This window comes from Cupressus sempervirens, chromosome 5, assembly GCF_028749045.1.
Source record: "Cupressus sempervirens isolate cs-2001-9-10 chromosome 5, ASM2874904v1, whole genome shotgun sequence".
In the NCBI taxonomy this organism is placed as follows: Eukaryota; Viridiplantae; Streptophyta; class Pinopsida; order Cupressales; family Cupressaceae; genus Cupressus; species Cupressus sempervirens.
In genome coordinates, this window is record NC_143122.1 from 265893886 (window position 1) to 265917234 (window position 23349).

A 23349-nucleotide genomic window follows, 5' to 3' on the forward strand; every position below is an offset into this window, starting at 1 on the left:
TTTTTCAAAAGGGCAAGAAAGAGACCAAATGTAGAAATAAATATTTGACAAAGATGAGGAAATTGAGTCACTCGAAGAGCAACTTGAGAAATAAAAGCGAATGAATGAATAAGGCTTTAAAGTTAGCTTACCAAGTAATGGCCTAAAGGCCACCACCAAGGGTGTATTCCATTTTTTTGAAGGATTAGTTTTCGCTATTTCAACTAATGATGACAATAAGGTATATTGATTGTAAATTTAAAAATTCTAAAGATTTCTACAATGTGTATCAAGCTTTTCCTTCATGGAAGAAGAATTTTTTGTGTAAAATTTATTTACATAATTTCATAGTTCCACATGAGACAAAGTGGAACCCTCTACTTTACATAAGGGATTTTCACCTCAGAGCTTTAGTGTCCTAGATGTACAATGAGAAAAGCTATGATAGGAAGTTAAATGCTTATAGGGATCTTGAGAAATTTCAACCATTACCACTACGGGATGAATCACGTAAGCCTAATGACCTTCTAAGAGATTGATTTAGACTAACCTATGGGAAATAAAAACCAAACATTAGGGAGAAAGTGTTTTTAGAAAGGGAATTTTTTTATAGAGATTACCAAAAACTTCCAAACTTTACACAACAAAGAGCTATTGCAGGGCTTAGGAACTAATGGAACCAACTACTAGAAGCTTTCAAAATGGTAGAACCACATAGCCCTATCAATTATGAGGCAAATATTAATAGGGTGGCCAAATATATACAATGAGGAAGACGAATCAGAAAGGAACTATGGATGTTATTGACTTTTTAGCTTGCTACCCTTCTTTGGCCTCTTTGTGGTAATGATGCTACCAGACTAGATCCGTTGGTTGAGGAACACATGGGTGAAAATTGGAAGTGCACCAAAGGGTTCTTCTACACTTTTAGAAGTGGGAAGAAAGGGAAAACTATAGTGGGAGACTTCAGAGCTATGGCAAGGAAGTATAATGCTTGAGGACAAGCATTTGAATAGTGGGGGGCAGATGATGAGGCATATCAATGTCTTAATTTTGATATAGTTTTCATAGCTTGGACTTACTCTTTGTGATTTATCAAAAACATTTCCAAAAAAATTTGTGTAAATATCTTGTGAACTTATGCCAAAGATAGCTAGAACTCACTAAATTTATGGGTAGTGTATAACATACTTTGCTTAATATTATACATAGAATGTGGTATTTCATATAAGTATCTTAAGCTATGTTCTAATATCTAAATAAGAGTAGGAATGCTATCTTGCATATATTTTTTGGATGTTTCTAAATTTCAAGAAAATGAAGAGAAATGGAAAGGGTGGTGATTACTGCATTGAAGGAAGAGGATGATGGAGACTGATCATGGCAAGGAAAGTGCAATTTAGTTCCTATGGATAAGCCACACCTGCAAAGGAGTTATTGTTCTAAAAAATCTAGGAGACACAACTTGCTATATTTCTTACAAGTTGTTATTTTTTTGCTTAGTAATAAATGTACTATGTCATGGTTGATCTTCCGCCCTCTTTTCTAGTGATGTTTGTTCAAGACTTTTATGTCATGTTTTAATAAGTATCCAATCCTTTATATAATGGATTTGGATCATCTTAGGAAGCTAAGGAGAAAATAGACAATGCTAGTTTAAGATTCAAAAGTTACTCTTTTTCTATTCTTCATGAATTATTTAATTGATGTAATCAAAGAAGGATTTTAATGAAAGAGTGATTTTGGAATAATTGTTGTGTTCATAGTTCTTTGAAACCAACCAAGGGGGCCCACTTGGGAGGTAGAATAGACTTAGGTAGAGTAGATTCATTCTTTGATATTTCCTATTTTCAAGATAGATTTTTTGTATTAGTCCTACAACATTGTTACTATGAAAGTTCCTGCAGTACTTGCAAAAAATGATCATGGTGGATATTTTGAGTTGTTAACTAGTTTAGGTTCTTTTTCCAAAGCTTTCTATAGTTATTTGTTGTTAGGCCAAGTGTGTTTACTATTTTGTAATCATAGTACAAATTATTTTCATGCATTTTACTTTCCTACAACATAGGTGTTAAGACTCTTAAAGGAACTTAGTGCACATACCATGTTGACCCGTTTCAAGTCCTACATCCCTGGGCTGACAATTCAAGTGCATTTCATGATGGAATAGGTAGTCTTCAGAATAGATATAGTATCCTTAAGAGAGACAATGGTGTGATTAACTACATCTATTATGAAACCATACATTCCTCTACACAAGGGCCCAACTAAGAAAGAATCTCCTATAGGACTAGCATCAATGCCCCAATGCCACCCTAATTTTTGTTACCCTATTCTTCCTCTCCACACTGACATTCCTTTTCCCAGTGTTCTTCTTCATGGTTATTCCTAGTCTACATGCAAGAGCCATCACTAAGGAGTTAAAGGATAAGTGTCAAAAACATACATCATAATAATAAGAATTAGAAGCATAAACCACACAAGATAACAAGTAGAGAACATAGGATAAGAATACACACACTAAAAAAAAACCATAGTGGAAGCATAACATAGAGATCCCAATGTTGCAATATGGGCTTTGATACTAGATGTAGTGCCCCATATGGATATCCTTAGAACAAGGATAAATATCAGACAAGATATTACTTTTTTAAAAAAAGTAGGAATTCACATGACATACAACATAGGAGGATTAGAAAGATCACAATGGAGGACTAAAAAAACATCCAATGGCAATAGATCTCCAAATGAGACCACTGACCAAAATAACTAACCATGGAAGGATGCAAACAATTTTGAATCTAAAAACATTATGAAATCAAAATGCAATTCCAAAGTATTCAAGAACACCACAAAGGATATCCAAAACACCTCAAAAAATCTTTTGATCAAACCAAAAAGTTCTCGATGTCTACTCGAATAGGTTTTCCAAGACCTAGGTGATACTTTAATTTAGCATTGTACAATGCTTTATGATATTACATGACCTTTCTAAAGAAGGCATGCAAAAATTTCAAGGTCTAGGTGACATTTCTCTTTAAGGAATGTGATACTTTAGAAATATCATACAACTTTTCTCCAATGGGCATGTAATACTTCAAAGTATCACATGATAGAGTTTCTATGGGTGTGCGATACTTTCTAGTATCACATGACTCTTCTTCTTTAGACATGCAATACTTTAAAGTATCACCCAATGCTGATGCATGGTCACCCAGGAAAAGAAAGAAACACTTGAAGGCAAATAAGGGAATAAAATAGAAGTTAGAACCTCCACGCTGAGGAGTACCAAATCCATAGTTGAGGCATAGACACTAAAAGATCATAACTATAAGACATAAACTACATCTAACTATCTAACATAGCAATGAAAGGAAAGAACTGAAAGCAAAATCACAATGTATTGAAATAACAAAGTTTGTGGTTCCTCCCAACTGTAATAGCATCATGAAACCTCAAATTTCGTAGCCATCTCCCACTTGTACATCCCAAAATACCAACTAGATAGTCAGAGCTATCTTATAAGGACATCACTACTAATGTGTAATAACATCATAAGAACAAGAAATCTAACATGCTAAACCAAAAGAAATAGATACTCTAACCAAGTAGATAACACCATCTAATCATATGCTAAACATCAAAATAAGGGAATGCATCAATAAAATAGCATCATCTAAATATGATATAGAAACATCCCAATGAAAGCAGAAAATTACAAGAAAGCATACTCTAGAACCTGAAGTACCAATTGAAAACATCCAACAATGGTCATACTGGGATAATAGACCATCTTTGTACACCAGTCCCTAGCAATGGTATAGGTAGCTATGCCTCCCAACCATGTGAAACCCATAGGTCCACTCCTACAATGCTCATGGAGACAATGATCCAACTATAAACACACACAAAGAAAATGTCCATGGCCAACACTAATGCCAAACAATAATGATGAAAAAAACCAAGATTAGAGGCAATGTATAAGCTTTAGGTCCTATTCAGACACTCAATGGGCTACTATGTAGGGGTTGACATCATGGAGAGTCTCTTGGCATCGAAAGCCCAAGCTCAGATCATGCAGATTGAACTCCCCAATGGAAGACTCTAGCATTGTGTTCTCAAACTTAATCGAGTGCTCACTCATTTTATTATCTTAAGTTTTATTACCACTCAGTATTTTATTTAGTTATCACATAATTAAGATGTCTGCATGTAATACTTTGGGCATGGACAACAGGTTGTAGAGATAGAATCCCCCTCCATATGCTACCCTACCCTATCCATGCTCATCCAACAATGAGTACTAGTAGAAATGCATATTCCCAACCCAACCATAAATGATCATAACTTCTGGCAAGTCCATAGAAGATCAGGCCTTGCAAGTCATCTGATATCATGCCAAGAAAACCCAAGAAAATAGGGTAGCATGCAAAACAACGTGAAAACCTCAAAATTGAAAAAATTTGAAATAAAAACCCATTTGGTCTTAGGGCATAAATGCCTAAAAAATCCAATAAAATTTGAGTTTAGACACCATATGCAAAAATGGCCAACATAATAGTGTGGAACCCTAAACCCTCACCCCAAAAATTGGGAAAATGTTCATACCTAACCAATTGAATAGAACTAGTAAACAAAAATAGAGGGGAAGACTACTTCTTAGCCTCCAAACAAACAACTACCAAAAATAGATAAAGAAACTAAGATAAAACATGAAATTGGGAGAGCCCTACCTGATAGCCAAAAGGGCTAAAATAGAAACAACTAGGTAAAATAAATAATCTACAGTTATAATAAAAAATGATGGCAAAGTGAGGTCTCCCTAAGTTGGATCCAATAAGTCCATCCTTGTGAAAATCCCATGCTCATAGCTCTCACAATGAATAGAAAACCAATCATTCAAAAAAACATTTTAGAAAAAACTCTTAATTTTCCAAATTGAAAAGTGAGAAGTGAGAAATTATATTCCTCTTTCATTACTTATTCACTTTTTGAATGAATAATAGATTAGGGAAAATAGCTAGTTATACTAGCTAGACTCTGAATCAACCCAATTCATTTATGGAAAAGCTGCTAGAAATTAAATTCAATAAATATTAAAGCCCAAAAACCCAAAATCATAGAAATTTCCTTAACAACTTTCGTGATAATGTGAAACTCTAAATGCACAGACATGCTAATTAGTCTAATCACATAATGCAAATGAGTTTGGATTTAATAATCAATAATTTTTTTAATTTTACCATTTAAATAAGATACATTGACCATACGTGGACAACATTGGTAAAATGAATAGTTGAATCACTAACTCCATGTGCCACTACTAGGGATATAAATCTATTGAGCAAAATAGAATAAATGAAATAAGGAATCAGCCCTTGGAACTCTTGAGCAAAATGGAATAAATGAAAGGAGGAATAGATCTATCATGGAGTGTGTAAGAACCTTAATGATTGAGAAGAACATTGCTATCAAATACTAGAAGTTATCAGCATTGGAGTTCATACCTTGAACTGAGTATAGTTGAAGAAGGACTCATTCAAAACCACCTATGAGTTATGGTATGGCTATAAACCCAATGCAGGTTACCTAAAAGTATTTGGAAGAAAATGTTATATTTTGAAAGAATCTAGAAAAGGTAAATTTGATGTAAAGGGTGATGAAGGAATATTTTTGGGATATTCTTGCAAGAGTAAAGCATATAGATGTTTGAATTTATCTACTTACAAAGTCATAGAAAATGCACATGTGAAAGTTGATGAGTTTGTAGAAAGGACTGAAGAAGAAAGTAAAAAGGAACTAGAACATTACAAGAGATTTGTTTTCATTGAACCTGATACAGTGCCAGATACATGTGTCAATTAGGAAACTTCTACTCTCGAGTCTTCAATCATCGAGTTGCAAGAAGTTCAAACCAAGTTACAAGAACCCAAGTCACATTTAGATGCTACCGAGCCAATGCCTACTGAGTTTGAAGGATCCAAGTAGTAGACAAAGTAGCTAGAGCTAGAAGTTGAAACTCAAAATGAAGATAGTAGAACTCAGTCAAAAGGAAAGGAACCTATATTAGCCAAGTATGTTAGGAGACATCATGCACCCGATCAAATTATTGGAGACAAATCTAAAGGTACTATGAAAAGATGTAAACTAAAAGGTACTTGTTTATTTTCTAATTTTGAACCTAGAAATATCAAAGATGCATTAGAAAATGAAAGTTGGATTGAGGCTATGAATGAAGAGATAAAGAAAATAGAGAAGAACAAGACATGGACTCTTGTACCTTGGTCCAAAGACAAAAATGTGATTGGAACTAAGTGGGTATTTAGAAATAAGTTGAATGAGGATGGTAAGATATCAAGAAACAAAGCTAGACCAGTATGTAAAGGCTACTCTCAAGAAGAAGGAATAGACTATGGAGAGACTTTGGCTCCTGTTGCAAGACTGGAAGGTGTCAAGACCTTACTTGCATATGTTGCATATAAAAGATTTAAGGTATATCAGATGGATGTCAAATCAACATTTCTCAATGGTATTCTGGATGAAGAAGTCTACATTGAGAAACCTGAAGGCTTTATTGATCTAGACAAAATGGAAATGGTTTGCAAATTACACAAGGCATTGTATGGTCTGAAACAAGCCCCTAGAGCATGGTATGAAAGATTGCATAACTATCTTATTCATATTGGTTTTTAGAGAACTAATGATAATAGTAGCTTGTATATCAAGGAAGGACTAGATAACAAGATTTTTTTGGCAAAAGTATTTGTGGATGACACTTTGTTCATAGGAAATGATGATCTGTGCAAAGAATTTTTAGAGAAAATGAACAAGGAATTTGAGATATCAATGTTTGGTGAGATCAAATTCTTTGTTGGTTTTCAACTTCAAAAAAGTAAGAATGGTATCTACATCATTCAATCTAAATACATCAAGGAGATACTGAAATTTTTTGGGATGGAAGATTGTAAACTAGTTGGAACTCCTATGTGCACTGGAGTAAAGCTTACCAAGGATGATGAATCAAAAGAGGTAGATCAAACATTATATAGATCAATGATTGAAAATTTGTAGTATGTAGTTCATAAAAGGATAGATATTGCTCTTGTAGTTGGTATTGTAGCAATATTTTCAGCAAAACCAAGAGAAAATCACATGATGGCAATCAAAAGGATCATGAGATATTTGAAAGGCACTAAAGATTATGGATTATGGTACAAATTTGGAGGAAATCTAAACTTGAAAGTGTTTACTGATGCAGATTAGGCATGAAACATTGATGAAAGAAAGAGTACAAGTAGAGGAGCATTCTTTCTTGGAAAGAGGTTGGTTTCTTGGATGAGTAAAAAGCAAAATTGCACATCATAATGCATAGCTAAAGCAGAGTATGTTGCTGCAGCAGTGAACTGTTCTAATATTGTTTGGTTTAAGTGGTTATTGGAAGGCATGAAGGTGAAAATCAAAGAACAAGTTGTTATGTTTTGTGACAATACAAATGCAATTAACATATATGAGAATCTAGTGATGCATTCCAAAACCAAGCACATTGCAATAAAGTATTACTTTGTTAGAGAATTGGTGTAGGATAAGGAGATCATATTGGAATATGTCCATACAAAAGAACAAATTATTGACATATTCACCAAACCATTACTTAAGGATGCATTCTTGTATCTAAGAGGTAAGTTAGGGGTCATTCCCCTATCTGAGGCTCACTAAAATAAAGTTTTAGTGATGCATCAATTGGAACCAAGCTAAAGATCTTTCAGTTGATGCAGTAAAATCATGGGAACATTGCATATGAATCAATACTCAAGGTACATTGTTATTCATTTGGTTTATGTTGTCTTTGACATGTGTTGTCAAAGAGGGAGAGTATACTATCATATCTTTCTAAAATTTGAATTTGATTGTGGGGAGTTTGTTGTTTAAAAAGAAGCTATGTAATTCCTTCACAAAGGGAGATTACTATATTTAAAAAGTTTGTGGCATATAATGTAAAAGGGACAAATGTTCTATTAGAAAAAGACTTGTTCTCAAATTTCATTCTGTTATGAGATGTTGTGTTTCCATCAATGCCAAAGAGGGAGATTGTTGGATACAATTGTTCAATTGTGTGTTGGCTTTGATGTTACACAAATTTCATATTAGTTAGTAGATAGAGTCTACCGAGCTCAGTTGGTCAACAAGAGTCTACCGAGCTCAGTTGGTCAACAAAGTGAATTATAGAGTCTACCAAGCATTCCTAAATTTTACTCTATGGAAATAGTTTCTACCGAGCTGACTTAGGCATCAAAGGTTTCTATGGTAGAATTTAGTTTCTACCAAGCTCACAAGGTCAGTGAAGGAAAGATAGTGTTTATCGAGTTCACTCAGTCTCCAAAGGATTTTGTAGAGTTCACAGTGTCTCCCAAGCTTTACTTGGCTAACACTGGAAATCATTTCTGGAGCAATGTCTACTAAGCAGGGTCGGCCAATGAAGGATCTCATTGTTTTGAGAAATTAAGTTTAATTATTTCATGTAATGATTGTAGCCAACTGACGTAATGATTACTGGTAATTGTAACTTGTAAATGAGCCAACTTGACAATTTGTAAGGTATAAATAAAAGGTCAAGTTGTGAATTCTAAATTGTAATGAATGAGCATGCAAGTGAGTTGATTGTGTGAAGAGGAAAGTTTGAGCAAATTTTGAAGAAGGATCAGATATCCTTGAGGAGCAGCAAAGTTATATTTGATCAGAGAGGATCTAGTGAAGCAAAACAAAGATCTGTAATAGCAAATTTTAGTTTCATCTCATTTAGGTCACTTCCTTGTTACTTTTTCATCATTGTAGCAGTGACTCCTAAATCTCTTAATAGAGTTAGTTTAACATCCATTTTGTAAATCCTCTAACAAGGTGGACAGTTCTATTGAATTGTTCTAAAAGTCCTGTAGCAAGGCCACTCCTAACAGGGTGATCAAATCCTCTAACAAGGTCACACCTAACAGTGTGTTTTGTAATAGTGTTGGCTCCTAATAGGGCTCAATTCAGAAGAGTGAAAACTAGTAGCTAGTTACTTGGTGGTTTTTCCCATATTGGGTTTCCACATTAAATCTGGTGTCCCTTATGTTGATGTTATTTCTTTTATGCATGCATGTTAAATCCTTGTGAATGCTTAATGATTAGTAATAAGTTAACATACATCTACTGAGTTACAACATTTTTTTGTGTGGCTATTGAGTGACAACAACAACTAGTTTTATAAGACATCTAAGGGATCTATGGATTTATTTTTGTGGTAACTAATTCACAACCCCCCCCCCCCCCCCCCCTCTCCCTCCCTCTCAATTACTCCATCTATATTTCCAACAGGTGGATCTATAGCTAATCATTTAAATGAGCTTAACACAGTCAATAGTCAATTATCATTTGTACAAATTTTATTTGATGAAGAGGCTAGGATTCTCTTAATTTTATGTTCTTTTCCAAAAAGATAGAATAGATTGGTTATGGCTATAAATAACATTGTCTCTAGCTCAAATACTTTGAAATTTGATGAAGTTTTTGGTGTTATCCTAAGTGAGGAAATGCAATAGAAAAGCATGGGTGGAACTTTAACCTCATCATGTTCTACATTGAATGTGGAGAAAGAGGAAGAACAAGTCAAAGAGAAAAAGGCCCTTCACATGACAAGTCATGAGGGACCTCAAAGAAAGGATGTTCATAGTCTAAAGGAAAAAAATATTGCTGGTACTGTGGAAAACCTAGTCACCTAAAGAAAGATTTTTGGTCTTGAAAAAACAAACAAGGAGACAAAAATGAAGATAATAGTAAGGAAGCTAATGTTGAAAGTAATGATTTACAAGATTCTTTAATCTTATGTTTAAATAATTATTATGATTCCTGGGTAATAGATTTTGGGGCCTCATTCCATGCTACACCCCATAGGAAATATTTTCAAAATTATATTAAAGGTGATTTTGGACAGGTATATTTGGGTGATGATGAATCTTGTCATATTGTTGGAAAAGGAAAAATAAAGATCAAGTTTCCAAATGGACAATGAATGGATGTTGTAGGAGGTAAGAAATATCCCTAATTTAAGAAGAAATTTAATTTCTATAAGACAATTGGGTAGTGAAGGTTGTATAGTCATGTTTATAGACAATGTCTGGAAGGTAACTAAAGGCTCATTAGTAGTAGCTAAAGGGGCAAAGGTTGGCACATTGTACTTGTGTACTAGGAACACTTATTCCACTTTAGTTGCTACTGATACTGATCATGTGAGGAAAGCTACTCTAAATAGTGCAAGAATAGATTTAGTTGTTTGGCATCATAGACTTGGGCACATGAGTGAGAAAGGGATGAAAATCCTTCACTCTAAATATCTATTTCTAGGGTTGAAATATATTGATTTAGAGTTTTGTGAATATTGTGTTTATGGTAAACAAAGAAGAGTTAGATTTCTCAAAGTTGGAAAAGAGAAGAAGAGTGAGAAGTTGGAGCTAGCACACTTGGATGTATGGGGATTGGCTCAATTACCATCTATTGGTGGCTCTCATTACTAAGTTATTTTCATTGATGATTCTATTCAAAAGACATGGGTGTATTTTTTAAAGAAAAAATATGATGCCTTTGAATTTTTTGACAAATGAAAAGGTTTGATTGAAAATGAGATAGGAAAGAAGGTAAAGTGCCTCAAATCGGACAATGGAGATGAGTATTATAGTAAGTCCTTTGAAGATTACTATTCTATTAATGGAATCAAAAGGAAAAAGGTAGAAGACTATTCTAGGAACTCCACAAGAAAATGGTGTGTCCGGGAGGATGAATAGGACAATCATGGAATGTGCAAGGAGCATGAGATCGCAAGTTGGTTTTTCACTTCATTTATGGGCATATGTTGTAAAAATTGTTGTCTATTTGATAAATAGAGGATCTTCAACTCATTTGGATGGTGGTATTCTAGAGAAAGCATGGACTGGTAAAAAGGTAAATTATTCATTTCTAAAAACTTTTGGTTGTGAAGCTTTTATTCATGTTGATAAAGAAAATAGAACAAAGCTTGATGCTAAATCTAAAAAATGTACCTTCATTGGATATGGAATAGATGACTATGGTTATTAGTTATGGGATTTTGAAAATCTGAAAATAATTAGAAGTAGAGATATTATATTCAATGAGAAGATCATGTACAAAGAATAGTTATAGGAAAATAAGCATGAATAGGCCAAAGAAGACTATGTGGTTTTGGATGAGACTCCTGAAAAAGAAATGACATTGGTATCTGATGCTCATCAACAACATGTTATCCCACAAACTCCTATAAGTCTTAGACATTCTACTCAATTGAGTAGACATCATGAAAGGTTTTCTCCTTCTACTCTATTTTATTGACTGATTCTAGTGAACTAGAGGAGTATAAAGAGGCAATATAGGTAGATGCCAGATAATAGTTGAAACTAGGCATGAAAGAGAAGATGGAATCCTTGTTAAAAAAATAAGACTTGGGATTTAGTCCATTTACCTTAAGGAAAAAGAGTCTTTTCTAACAAATGTGTTTATAGGTTGAAGGAGGAAGATGGAGGAAAGAAAAGGTATAAGGTTGGGCTTATGGTAAAATTTTTTGCATAGAAAAATGGTATAGGTTTTGATGAAATATTCTCCCCTATTCTAAAAATGACTTTAGTTAGAACTATACTAAGTCTTGTTGTTGTAGATGACTTGCATCTTGAACAACTAGATGTGAAAATGACCTTTTTCAATGGAGACTTGGAGGAGGAAATTTCCATGCAGCAACTAGAGGAATATGAGGTCAAGGCTAAGGAGAACTTGGTGTGTAGGTTAAGGAAGACTTTGTATGGCCTAAAGTAGGTACCCTGACAATGGTATTTAATATTTGATAGTTTCATGGCTAAACAAGGTTACCATAGATGGCATTCTGATTACTATATATATATGTATATATATTAAGAGATTGGATAATGGGAGTTACACTATTCTATAACTCTATGTTGATGACAGGCTTGTTGGTAGGTCTAATATGCAATAGATAAATGAACTTAAATAGAAATTAGCAAGGTCATTTTCTATGAAGGATTTGGGTGCTACTAAGAAAATCCTTGGTATGAGGATCACATGGGTTAGGAAAAATAGAACCTTGAATTTTTTCCAAAGTGACTATATAAAGAAGGTGCTGAAAATATTTAATATACAAGATGCAAAAACAATCAGTACACCTTTGGTTAGTCATCTCAAATTGACTAAGGAAATCTGCCCAAAGGCATAGGAAGAGGTATATAAAATGTCTAACATCTCATATTCATCAGTAGTTGGCAATCTAATGTATGCAATGGTATGGAGATAGCTAGATATTGCTCATGTAGTCGGAGTTGTCAGCAGGTATATGAGTAATTTGGGTATGGAATATTGGATTACTCTCAAATGGATACTTTGATATTTGAGAGGCACTACTACAAAGGCATTATGTTTCAAATGATCTAGTTCTTCTATGAGTGGATTTGCTGACTTTGATCTAGCAAGAGATGTTGATACAAGGAGGATTACTACATGGTATGTTTTTACTGTAAGGGGTATTGTAGTTAGTTTGATTTTTAGATTGCAGAAGGTAAATGCACTTTCAACCAACAAAGCTGAGTATATAGCTTCTATGAAAGCTAGCAAGGAGATGATTTGGTTACAATATTTTATGGAGGAATTGGATCAGAAGCAAGAAGATTGCCCATTGTAAAATGATAGCTAGAGTGTCATTCATCTTGCAAAGAATTCTACTTTTCACTCAAGGATAAAGCACATATAGCACAAGTACCATTTTATATGGTCTATTTTGGAGCATGACCAATTACAGCTTGAAAAGATTCACATAAGTGATAATCCTATAGACTTATTCACAAAGACAATTCCCAAGGAGAATTTAGTTTCTTGCAAAGATTCTATTGGGCTTCTTGACTAATGATCATGGAGTTAATACACAACAAAGGATTTTATCCAGTGGGAGCCCCATGTATAGTATTATTGCTAAAAGATTAGTCTCCAAGTGAGAGATTGTTGTCTAGGGAAGAGTCTAATCAGCCCATGAGTGGGAGATTATTAGTTTGTGTTGATTGATTAGAGAATTAAAGTACATACTTCCTATTTTATCATGCCTTATTTAGATAGGCATATTATAACCCTAAAGTGGGAATATATTATATAAGATAGCTTAGGGTTAGGGATTGTTGCAATGTGATGTATAATAAGATAAGTTGTTCTTGTGATGGTATTGAGTTGTAAGGGTTTGTATCGTAACCAATGGATAATAAGAAAGGTTGGACAGTTGTGTAGGTGGACATAGCCTAGGTTTTGGTTGAACCACTAAGTCTATGTATTATTTGTGTTCTTGTAGTTTTCTTATTTTGTTTTTGCATTTAACTATTTATTAGTATATTGTTTTAGATTTGTCAAATCCTAAAAAATGGGTCATAGGTTAACCTATGACCCCTTTTGATCCATTTGAACAAACCAAATAGGTCCCTAGGGGTCCTATGACCCCTAAGGACATATGTTATCATGAATTGTGTCAAAAGGGGTCATAGTTATCCTATGACCCTTTTCAACCCATTCAAATAGACCAAACAAGTCCCTAAGGGTCTTAGGGGCATATGCTCTCATGAAATTTGTTGAATGGGGCCATAGGTTATCCTATGACTCCTTTTGACCCACTAGAACAAACCAAATAGGTCCCTAGGGGTTCTAGGACCCCTACAAACATATGTTGTCATAAAATACATTAAAAGGTGTCATAGGTTATCCTGTGACACCTTTTGACTCATTTGAAGAAATCAAATAGGTCCCTAGGATTCCTAAGAACCCTAGGGACATATATTGTCATAAAATGTGTTGAAAGGGGTCATAGGTTATCCTATGACCCCTTTCAACCCATTCGAACAAACCAAATAGGTCCCTAGGGATCCTAAGACTGTAAGGGACATATATTGTCATGAAATGTGTTGAAAAGGGTCATAGGTTATGCAATGACCCCTTTTGACCCATTCAGACAAACCTAATATGGACCCCTAGGGACATATGTTGTCATGAAATACATCGAAAGGGGTCATAAATTATCCGATGACCCCTTTCAACCCATTCTAAAAAACCAAATAGGTCCACAAGGGTTCTCAGACCCCAAGGGACATATGTTGTCATGAAATGCATCAAAATAGGTCATAGGTTATCCTATGATCCCTTTCAACCCATTCAAACTGAATAGGTCCCTAGGGGTGTTAGGACCCGTAGGGACATATGTTGTCACAAAATGCATTGAAAGAGGTCATAGGTTATCCTATGACCCCTTTTGACCATTCAAACAAACTAAATAAGTCCCTAGGTTTCTAGGACCACAATAATGTATGACCCCTTTCGACCCATTCAAACAAACTGAATAGGTCCCTAGGTTTCTAAGACTGCTAGGGACATATGTTGTCATGAAATGCATTGAAAGGGGTGATAGGTTATCCTATGACCCCATTCAACCCATTAAAACAAATTGAATAAGTCCCTAGGGTCTTAGGACCCTTAACAAGATATGTTATCATGAAATACATCAAAAAGGGTTATAGGTTATCATATCTCCCCTTTCGACCCATTCAAACAAACTGAATAGCTCCCTAAGGCTGCTAGGACCCCTAGGGACATATGTTGTAATGAAATGCATTGAGAAGACCTATGACCCCTTTCGACCCATTCAAACAAACCAAATAGGTCCTTAGGGGTCCTAGGACTCCTAGGGACATATGTTATCATGAAATGCATCAAAAGAGGTCATAGGTTATCATATGACCACTTTCGACCCATTCAAAAAAATTGAATAGGTCCTTATGGGTCCTAGGACCCCTAGGGACATATGTTGTCATGAAATTTGTTGAAAGGGGTCATAGGTTATCTTATGACCCCTTTCAACCCATTCAAACAAACTGAATAGGCCCTAGACACATATGTTGTCACAAAATGTGTCAAAAGGGGACATAGGTTATCCTATAACCCTTTCAACCCATTTGAACCAATTGAATAGGTCCCTAAGGGACATAAGACCCCTAGGGACATATGTTGTCATGAAACGCATCAAAAGGGGTCATAGGTTATGTTATGACTCCTTTCAACCCATTCGAACTAACCAAATAGGTCTCAAATTGTTTTATGACCCCTAGGGAGATATATTGTCATGAAATGCATCAAAAGGGATCACACATTATCCTATATCTCTTTTGACCCATTCAAACAAAGAAAATAGGTCCCTAGAGGATGCCTCGGGACATATATTGTCATGAAATGTGTTGATAGGGGTCAAAGGTTAATCTATGACCCCTTTTGACCCATTCAAACAAAGAAAATTCCCTAAGGGTCCTAAGACCCCTAGGGACACATGTTGTCATGAAATGAATTGAAATGGGTCATAGTATATCCTATAACCCCTTTATGACCCATTCATACAAACCAAATAGGTCCTTAGGGGTCCTAGGACTCCAATAGACATATGTTGTCATGAAATGCATTAGAAAGGGTCATAGGTTATCCTATGACAACTTTCAACCCATTGGAACAAATCAAATAGGACCACTAGGGGCATATGTTGTCATCAAATGTGTCAAAAGGGGCCATAGATTATCCTATGAAACCTTCCAATCCATTTGAACAAACCAAATATGACTGTAGGGATCCTAGGACCCCAAGGGACATACACTATCATGAAATGCTTTGAAAGGGGTCATAAGTTATCTTATCACCCCTTTTGACCCATTCGAACAAACCAAATATGGACCTTCAGGGACATATATTGTCATGAAATGTGTTGAAAGGGGCCATAGGTTATCTCATGACCCTTTTCGACACATTTGAATAAACCAAATAGGTGCCTAGAGGTCCTAGGAACCCAGGGGACATATGTTGTCATGAAATGCATCAAATACGGTCTTAGGATATTCTATGGCCCCTTTCAACCAATTCAAACCGAATATGACCCTAGGGGTCTTAAGGCCTCTAAGGGCATATTTTGTCATGAAATGCATCAAAATAGGTCATAGGTTACCCTATGACCCCTTTTGACCCATTTGAAAAAATTGAATAGGTTCCTAGATTCCTAAGACTGTTAGGGACATATGTTATCACAAAATGCATCGAAAAGGGGTGATAGGTTATCATATGACCCTATTGAACCCATTTTAACAAATTGAATAAGTCAATAGGGGTCTTAGGACCCCTAGGGACATATGTTGTCATGAAATGTGTCAAAAGAGGTGATAGGTTATGCTATGACCCTGTTTAAGTGATTCAAACAAATTGAATAGGGCCCTAGGGTCTTAGGACCCCTAGGGACATGTATTGTCATGAAATGCATCAAAAAGGATTATAGGTTATTCTATGTCCCCTTTTGACCCATTTGAACAAAATAAATAGGTCTCTAAGGGTCCTAGGACCTGTAGGGACATATGTTATCACAAAATATGTCGAAAGGGATCATAGGTTAATTTATGACCACTTTCAACCCATTTGAACAAACCAAATAGGTCCTTAGGAGTCTTTGGGTCCCTAGGGACATATGTTATTATGAAATGTGTCACAAGGGGTCATAGGTTATCCTATGACCCCTTTTGACCCATTCGAACAAACTAAATGGGTCCTCAGGTATATAAGGACCTTTAGGGACATATGTTGTCATGAAATGTGTAAAAAGGGGTCATAGGTTATCCTGTGAAACTTTTTAACCCATTTGAACAAACCAAAAATGTCCCTAGGGCTCATAGGATCCCTAGGAACATATGTTGTCACAAAATGCATTGAGAGGGGTCATAGGTTGTCCTATGACCCCTATCAACCCATTCAAACAAACCAAATAGGTCCCTAAGAGTCCTAGGACATCTAGGGACATATGTTGTCATGAAATGAATCGAAATGGGTAATAGGTTATCCTATGACTCATTTTGACCTATTCAAAAAAACCAAATAGGTCTCAAGGGGTTTTAAGACCCCTAGGGACATATGTTGTTATGAAATATGTCAAAAGGGGTCATAGGTTATCCTATGACCACATTCAACCCTTTCAAACAAAGAAAATAAGTCCATAATGGACCCCTAGGGACATATGTTGTCATAATATGCATCAAAAGAGGTCAAAGGTTAACCCATGATGCCTTTCAACCCATTCAAACAGAGAAAATAGATCCCTATGGGTCTTAGGTCCCCAGGGACATATGTTGTCATGAAATGCATCAAAAGGGGTCATAGGCTTTCCTATGATGCCTTTTGACCCATTTGAGCAAATTGAATAGGTTCTAGGGGTCCTAAGACCCCTTGGGACACATGTTATCATGAAATGCATTGAAAGGGGTCATAGGTTTTCCTATGACTCCTTTTGATCAATTTGAACAAATCAAATAGTTCCCTAGGGGTCCTAGGACTTGTAGAGAAATATGTTGTCATGAAACATGTCAAAAGGAGTCATAGGTTACCCTATGACCAATTTCAACCCATTCAAACAAATTAAATAGGTCCCTAGGGGTCATATGACTCCTAGGGAGATATATTGTCTTGAAATGTGTCCCCAGGTTAACCTATGACCCCTTTCGATGCATGTCATTACAATATGTATCCCTAGGGGTCCTAGGATGCCTAAGGACTTATATTTTTTGTTCAAATGATTTGAAAGGTGTCATAGGTTAAATTTTGACCCCTTTTGATACATTTCATAACAACATATGTTCCTAGGGGTCTTAAGATGCTTAGGAACCTATTTGGTTTGTTCAAATGGGTCGAAAAGAGTCATAGGTTTGATGCATTTCCTAACAACATATGTTGCTAGGGGTCCTAAGGTCCCTAGGGACCTATTTGGTTTGTTCAAATGTGTCAAAAGGGGTTATAGGATAAAATATGACCCCTTTCGACACATTTCATGACTGCATATGTCCCTAGGAGTCCTAAGACCCCTAGGGACCTATTCAACTTGTTTGAAAGGGTCATAGGACCCCTTTTGACACATTTCAAGTCAACATATGTCCCTTGGTGTCCTAAGACCCATAAGGACCTATTCAATTTGTTTAAATTAATCAAAATTGGTTTTAGGATAACCTATAATTCCTTTCAATGCATTTCATGACAATATATGTCCCTAGGGATCCTAAGAGCCCTAAGGACCTATTCAATTTTTTCAAATGGGTCAAAAGGGATAATAAGATAACTTATGAACAGTTTCAATGAATTTCATGACAAAATTATGTCACTAGAGGTCCTAGGACCCCTAGGGACCCATTCAGTTTGTTTGAATGGGTCAAAAGTAGTCATAGTGACCCATTTTGTGACAACAAATGTCCTTAGGGGTCCTAGGACCCTTACAAACCTATTTGGTTTGTTTGAATGGGTCGAAATGGGACATAAGATAACCTATAACCCATTTTGATGCATTTTATGACAATATATGTCCCTAGGGGTCCTAAGACACCTAGGGAACTAATCAATTTGTTCAAATGGGTTGAACAGGGTCATAGGATAAGCTATAACCCTTTTTGATGCATTTCATGACAACACATTTCCCTAGGGATCCAAAGACCTCTAGGGAACTATTTGATTTGTTTCAATGAGTCAAAAGGGGTCATAGGAATTTCAATACATTTCATGACAACATATGTTCCTAGGGGTCCTTGGACCCCTCAGAACCTATTTAATTTGAATGGGTTGAAAGGGGTCATAGGATAAGCTATGACACATTTCTACACATTTCATGGCAGCGTATGTCCCTTAGGGTCTTTGGACACCTCGGGGCCTATTTGGTTTACTTGAATGGATCGAAATTGGTCACAAGATAACCTATGACCCCTTTCGATGCATTTTATGACAACATATGTCCCTAGTGGTCAATATTTGGTTTTTTCAAATGGGTTAAGAGAGGTCATAAGTGATCGATGCATTTCATGAAAACATGTCCCTTAGGGTCCTAGGGCCCCTAGGGACGTATTTGGTTTGTTTGAATTGGTCAAAATGGGTCATAAGATAACCCATGACCCCTTTCCACACATTTCATGACAACATATGTCCCTAGGGGTCGTAGGACCCATAAGGACCTATTAGGTTTTTTCTAATGGGTTGAAAGGGCTCATAGGATAACCTATGATCCCTTTTGATCATTTTGTGACACATATGTGCCTAGGGGTCCTAAGACCCCTAGGGACCTATTTGATTTATTCAAATTGGTCAAAAGGGTCATAGGTTAACCTATGACCCTTTTTGATGCATTTCATGATAACATGTGTCCCTAGGGGCTCTAGGACCCCTTAGGACTTACTTGGTTTGTTCAAATTGGTCAAAAGTGATCATAGGAGAACATATGACCCATTTTGATGCATTTTATAAAAACATATGTCCCTAGGGACCTATTTGGTTTGTTCAAATAGGTGGAAATGGGTCATAAGATAACCCATGACCCATTTCAATGCAGTTCATGACAATATGTAACCCCTAGGGACCTATTTGGTTTTTTTGTATGGGTTGAAAAGATCATAGGATAACATATGACCCCTTTCGATGCATTTCATCACAACATATTTCCCTAGGTATCCTAGGACCCCTAGAGGTCTATTTGTTTTCTTTGAATGGTTCAAAATTATTTCATGGAAAAATATGTCACTATGGGTCCTAGGACCCCTAAGGACCTATTTGGTTTGTTCAAATGGGTCAAAAGTGGTCATATGATAACTTATGATCCTTTTCGATGCATTTCATGATAGCATATGTCTCTAAGGGTCCTAGGATCCCTAGGGACCTATTTTGTCTATTCAAATGGGTCAAAAAGTGTCATAGAATAACCTTTGACCCATTTCAACACATTTCATGATAACATATATCCTTAGGGGTCCTAGGATCCCTAGGGATCTATTTGGTATGTTCAAATGGGTCGAAAGGGGTCATAGGATAACCTGTGAGCCCTTTCCACACATTTTATGGTAACATATGTCCCTAAGGGTCCTAGGACCCAGAGGGACCTATTTTCTTTGTTTGCATGGGTCGAAAGAGGTCATAGCATAACCTATGACCCCTTTGGATGAATTTCATGATAATATATGTTTTTTGGGGTCCTATAACCCTTAGGGACCAATTTTCTTTGTTTGAATAGGTCAAGAGGTGTCATAGGATAACCTATCACCCCTTTCGACACATTTTATGAGAAGATATGTCCCTAAGGGTCCTAGGACCCTAATAGACTTATTTTCTTTGTTCAAATGGGTTGAAAGGGGTCCCTTTTGATGCATTTCATGACAAAATATTACTCTAGGGGTCCTAGGACCCCTAGAGAGCTATTTGGTTTGTTACAATGGGTTGAAAGGGGTTATAAGATTATATATGACCCCTTTCAATGCATTTCATGACAACATATGTCCCTAGGGACCTATTTGGTTTGTTTGAATGTATCAAAAGGGGTCATAAGATAACCTATGTCCACTTTTGACACATTTCATGACAACATGACCTATTTGGTTTGTTTGAATGGGTTGAAAGGGGTGATAGGATAATGTATGATCCCTTTCAATGCATTTCATGACAACATTTGTCCCTTGGGGTCCTAGGACTCCTAAGGACCTATTTGCTTTGTTCAAATAGGTTGATAGGGGTCATAGGAAAACCTATGACCCATTTTGAAGCATTTCATTTCAATATATGTCCCTAGGGGTCTTAGGACCCCTAGGGTCCTATTTGGTTTGTTTAAATAGGTTGAAAGGGCTCATAGGAAAACCTATTACCCCTATCGATGCATTCAACTATAATATATTTAATAATAGTAATACATCACTATAAATTATATAATAATAACATATCACTATATATTTTAATATATTAATAATATATTACTAGATTATATAATAATAATCATACATATTATTATATATAATAATTATAAGGGAAATGTGATAGACTTCAAACATGTCAAATATGCAAAAAGTGCAAATAAAGACAAGCGACAAAAAAATCACTTTTGGCATTCTAAGAAATGGGGTTGTTCAGTGAATAATATGAATCCTAGCTCTCAATTTATTTGCACGCGATTCGTGCCTCATCCTATGCAATTGTCTGGAAGCCCTAGCAAGGAAGCAAATAAATCTGGGAGACTCTAGATTGATCATCCTCCCCTCAATCTCAAAGTATCTACAAATTTAAGGTATATTGTGAAGATGTCAAATCCATTTTTGGCCCTAATTGAGTCCAATGAATTGGAACATCTCAGCCTATTAATTAAAAATTTTAGATCATTCATCAAAATTATGGGTCATTACTCAAGAGATTCTGGCAAAATCTTTAGAGAGGATATGGTTTCAGCTAGTGGTAAAATCCAATGGGAATATTTGTGCCAAAGCTAAATTGGAAACGAACTAGGTCTCTACACTTCGAGTCTCTCCAAATCATAATAAGGCAAGTAAGCTTTTGATAAACCCTCAAATGATTATTAGAAATGATTTTCCCAAATTAGTCAATTCTCCTACTCAAAAAGACATTCAACCTAATATCATTTTTTCCACTAAAATCCTTGACAAGAAAATTCACTTTTTTAATCATACTAAATATGCAGGTCAAAATACATATCCCTTGTACTCTCTATAAATAGGTTTTGTATCTCAATCCTATGAGAATTCTCCTAATTTTTCTGAAGCACAACTCCAGAACTTTGAGACCTCAAATCTCAAACCATCCTTCATCCTTCCTAAAACATATAACCCCCCACATTTGTAGGAATATTTTTTCCAAGTCTCACACTCATTTTTCTATTCAACCCCTCACGGTTCCTTGTCCAAATTCTTTAAAAAATGAGGAATTGATCTTGATTATCAACAATCAAGATAGGAAAGATCACTAGAAATATTGTCACAATGTTGGTCTATTTGCATTTTCGAATGGGCCAAAACAAGAAATGATCAATTTAATTAATTAGCTAAAGGATTTTTGTAAAAATTAGGTTAGTATATTTCACCATTTTGATAGATAAATTTACATTCATTGCAGTGATGAATATGTTAAAAAATATTTCCTTTTTGTCTGTGATTGTTATTTTAAAGGAAATGTTGTTAAATTCTTTGAATGCAAACCAAACTGCAAGGAAGAAATGTTAAACTTTTCAATACCAACCTGGATTTCCATTCAATCTCTTCCTCCTAAACTTAAGCATGTAGATATTCTTAGGAAAATAGGTTTTTCAATTGGTAATTTGATAGGAATAGATGCCTCTTTTAAATATTGCAATAATATTAAATTTTTGATCAATTACAAGACTAAAAATCTAGAATTCAAACCTATTTAGGTATTAACAATTAGATCTATCTATAGCTTAAAAATCTACAAATTTGAAGGAAAAATCTCATAAATAATCAAATTAAATAATGAGATAAAGAATACATTTAAAAATTATAAACCAACTTCAGATCTTAAAGATACCTTCCCTATGATGAATATAAGAAACCAAAAGAATACCAGAGGAAGTTTGTAAATAAGAAAAGTCTCCTAAAGCCTACTTGTGATACAATAGGGAAAGTAGTTCCACAATTGGAGATTGGTGAAATAAGAAAAGAAAAACCAACATTTCTAGTTCCAATTATAGAGATCAGAAGTAGCTCTTCTCCTATTTTCAAGAAAGATCAAAAGAAAGTAGTAGAGATACTACAAGCTATTAAAGAAAAAAATCTCGAAGAAAAGAAAGAGGAAAGCTTTCAATACTAGATAATAGTAAAGAAACTATTGAATTGTTAGATATGAAAGAATGTAAAGCACTACCTATTAGTTGAAAATACATCTTACCTATGAAGATCAAGGTACCAAAAAAATCAATAGGAAAGAAAAAGAAAAAACTAAACATGATATGCCTAACATAAGGATGCACAGTACAGTCATCAACAACAGAAGGTTAAAAAAGAAAGTAAAGAAAGCACAGAAAGCTAAGAATAAAAAAGAAATCAGTGGGAAAGAAAAACTATCATAAAAGGAATCTAGGTCTCAAGAAAAAAAGCCTTTGGGTAATAGTAATGGTAGACTTGTAGAAGAAAACAATCATCTTTTCTTTGATGTATCTCCAAAGTGAAGCAAGGATAAATATATAAAAGGAATGATGGAGGCTCCACAAAAATAGAAATAAGAGCCTACAAAAGAGATCATAGCTTCCATAAAAGAGACAATAAATCTATTCACTAAGTTTTGGCAGACACCTACTACAATGTAAGAATCACCTATTTACAACCTCAGTGAGTACAATGCAAGGGAGAAGGATCAAAGTAAGATAAAAGGTACTTTAACACAAGATTTTCATGAATTTTTGAATAATGATATGTCAAAGAATTAAGATTTGGAAATGGTAATTTCAAATGA